This window comes from Lithobates pipiens, unplaced genomic scaffold (genome assembly GCF_037356315.1).
Source record: "Lithobates pipiens isolate NorthernLeopardFrog02 unplaced genomic scaffold, aLitPip1_a1.2 Scaffold_25, whole genome shotgun sequence".
NCBI classification, from domain to species: Eukaryota; Metazoa; Chordata; class Amphibia; order Anura; family Ranidae; genus Lithobates; species Lithobates pipiens.
Window position 1 is genome coordinate 226,793,202 of NW_027507787.1, and position 3,354 is coordinate 226,796,555.

Consider the following 3,354-nt stretch of genomic DNA (forward strand, 5'->3'; position numbering starts at 1 on the left):
ACTTTTTTTCACAGGTGAATGGGTAGGGGTACATTGTACCCCATACTCATTCACATAGGGTGGGGGGAAGGTATCCAGGGGCCCCCTTATTAAAGTCCATACCAGGCGGCGGGGCCAGCGATGTCTCCTTCGCGGGCCCCGCCTACCTGGAGACGCGCTCGAAATGAGCGGACTTTCCTCCGCGTGTGTGGGCGAGTCCGTTCATTTCAAAAGTTGAGCGGATTGTTTGGCGGACTTAGTCCGCTGTAATTAGTCCGCTCAAAAAGTGCCGTGTGTGGGCAAGTCCGTTCATTCAAAAGTTTGGACGGACTGTCTGTCGGATTGTCTGACGAACTTAGTTGGGCAGACAGTCCGCCCGTGTGTACGCGGCTTTAGAGACAAAATCTGGCAATGGCTAATATTGATCGGGCTTAAATTGGATGAAAATTGTACTTTATCACCAAAAAATTACTCATGGGTGAAAGACCAACATTTTGGGGAATGGAGGTGTACAAGTAGTTAACATCAAGGAACAACCAGGAGTAAGTGTGTTCCCAGTTATGATTCCCAGAGGTGTCCAACAACTGTAGAGAGTACCTGATTTATTAAAGTGGTTGTAAACCCTTACAAACCACTTTGACCTACAGGTAAGCCTAGATTAAGGCTTACCTGTAGGTCCAAGAAATATCTCCTAAACCTATATGGTCAGGCGCACTGAGTGTGGCATTCTCAACGACGGAGCTGCCGCGCGTGTCAGCTCCCGTGCGCATGCGCGGGAGTGATGTCATCACGGCTTCGCCGAATGACAGCGGCGGAGCTGCGAGACCGCACCAAGAAGATGGATGCGGCGGACTACAGGGGACAGCGGCGACTTCGCTGGCTCCTGTGTCAGGTAAGTGACACATAATGGACTACTATGCGATGCATAGTAGTCCATTATGCTTTGCCTTTGCATGGAATGAAAGAGGAAGTAAACTCATCACGGTTTACTTCCTTTTTAAGGGAGAGATTGTATAAGCAGCTGTAAGAGAAACATCTACTTGTTGGGATACCTGGGGGTTTGGTGAGGCTTTTTGGCATCTTCAGTGGGTGATAAGGTTTAGAATTTTATGGAAATCTTTATAGAAAAAGGCAAACGCCTCTTTGTCTATGATCTGGTTCTTTAAGGTTATATCCAGCAGGGATTTTTATTTCAATTTGTAAGGGTTACAGTATAAGTTGCAATACATTTGATGGTTAGAAATAAGTCTCGTGGTTTACGCTATGTAGTCTTATTTTGTATCACAATGGCTTTCCCTCGTTGGCCTGCTTAATGATCAGATCCTGATTATTGGTTAGATGTTTGAGTGCTCTCCTCTCTTGGGAACTAAGATTATGGCATTTCACTTTTGAAGAATTGACATTGGAAAGTAAGTGAAAAATATTTCCATAGGTAATCTGGTAAAATATATCAATGAAGGATCCTCTGGCATGGACTGGCAAAAAAGTGGACAGTGGTTTAAAACCAGTGTGTGATATCTGAAGATCTATATCACTGAAAAACTCCTTATTGTCAGACCAAAGTTTTTCTAGTGTGTCCAAGGCTAGGAGACTTTTCTCATCCCAGTTCACTGGAGTATCATCAATAGGAAGAGTGTTGTCAAGGTCATGGTCGGAAACCCTGGAGGTGGTGGTATCTTTCATATTATAAAACCTTGTGAGAGTTAATTTTCATACAAATTTATTAAGGTCCTTGAAAAGTGTGAAGGAATTGGGATAATATGCTATCAGAGACTTTTATTTTCTCAAGGGTGGTTCTGCCAGGTCCTCCTTTTCCTTTTGACTTTTTGGTTATCAACAATTAAAACCATCTTGGGCTATTTTATCTAATTTTGGTCTGGCACTCCTTTCTGTATTTCTATGTTAAAACTGCAGTCTCTGCTCTTAAATACAGATGGCTGTGTCAGATTCTGAATATTTTGGACTAAAGTGGACTAAGTGGTCGATGGCAATAATGTATGGCAGATGGAGCTGAAGATCCTTCATGATGCTATCAAGAAATCATGGAATAAAATCCCTGAAGAGGGTTTTCATACACCGTGCTGAATTCATATTCAAATATTCTGGTCCTTTGTACACATGGCTCCATACAATAGATTGGTTACAGTAACTGGTGAAAAATTATTCAATGGAAATCATATTCCATTTTCTTTCTATATTTTTTATAGCATTTAAAATATCTTTGTTCCTTAAAGAATAGACAAATGGGTTGAGCATTGGAACCACAGCTGTATAAAGCAAGGTCAGCAGCTTGTCCAGTTCCTTGGAACCTTCAGATTCTGGTTTGCCATAAATTATGATAATTGGACCATAGAATAATATTACTGTAGTGAGATGGGAGGTACAACTGGAATAAGCTTTCAGTCGTCCCTCTGAGGAATGGATTTTTAGTATGGTGGAGATGATGAATACATAGGAGGTCATAATAAGCAAAAAAGGAAAAGATGCCAACAGTACATCCTGACATAAAATAAGTAATTGTCTGCTTGTAGCATCTCTAGAGGTTATTGAATTCAGTGCTTTCTGATCACAAAAGAAATGGTCAACCTTTTGTGTGAGACAGAAGGACAACAGAGACGTGACTGACACATTGATGGTTGCATTAGTCACAGATATAAGCCAAGAGGATAGAGCCAGTGAAATGCATACATTTTTACTCATGAGTAAAGAATATTGTAATGGTTTACAGATTGCTGCATATCGGTTATAGGACATGGAGGTTAGTAGACATAAATCACAACCACCTGACAATGAGAAGAAGTACACCTGAGTCATACAGGCAGAGAAAGACATCCAATGGTCCTGTGTTAGTAGTATGGAGAGCAGTTTTGGAAGAGTAGCTGAAACATATATAACATCAGTAATAGCAAGATTACTCAAGAAGAAATACATTGGAGTATGGAGCTGAGGAACCAGATGCACCAATACAGCAATGGTCGTGTTTCCAAGGACAGCCATCAGATACATCAATAAAAATGCAGTGAAAAGGAGACATTGTCCAGTTTTAGAGATGGAAAATGCTGAAATCTAGAATATATTTTCTGTACTGTTTGAGCATTCCTTCCTCATCCTTGAATGGAAAAAAATATATATAGTTGGGAATTTTATAATGTAACTAATATGAAAAATATTCTTTACATAAAAATAGGATTTTTGTACTCACCGTAAAATCCTTTTCTCTGTAATTCACCGACCAACACAGCTCCTCTCTGTAACTAAATGGGTTTGTTAGCCTGCCATTAGGAGAACTAGGCAAAAATTGTAACAACACACAGAACTTTAGTCACGCCCCGGGGGGTGGACCCTGTGCTAAAAGCCCTACCTGCTCCCAGGCAG

At 41.0% G+C, this 3,354-nt stretch overlaps 1 pseudogene; it reads right to left on the reverse strand.

The window, feature by feature from the left end:
- Positions 1-2,139: 2,139 nt before the first annotated feature.
- LOC143930005 (olfactory receptor 1J21-like) lies at positions 2,140-3,087 on the reverse strand (annotated as a pseudogene).
- Positions 3,088-3,354: the final 267 nt, after the last annotated feature.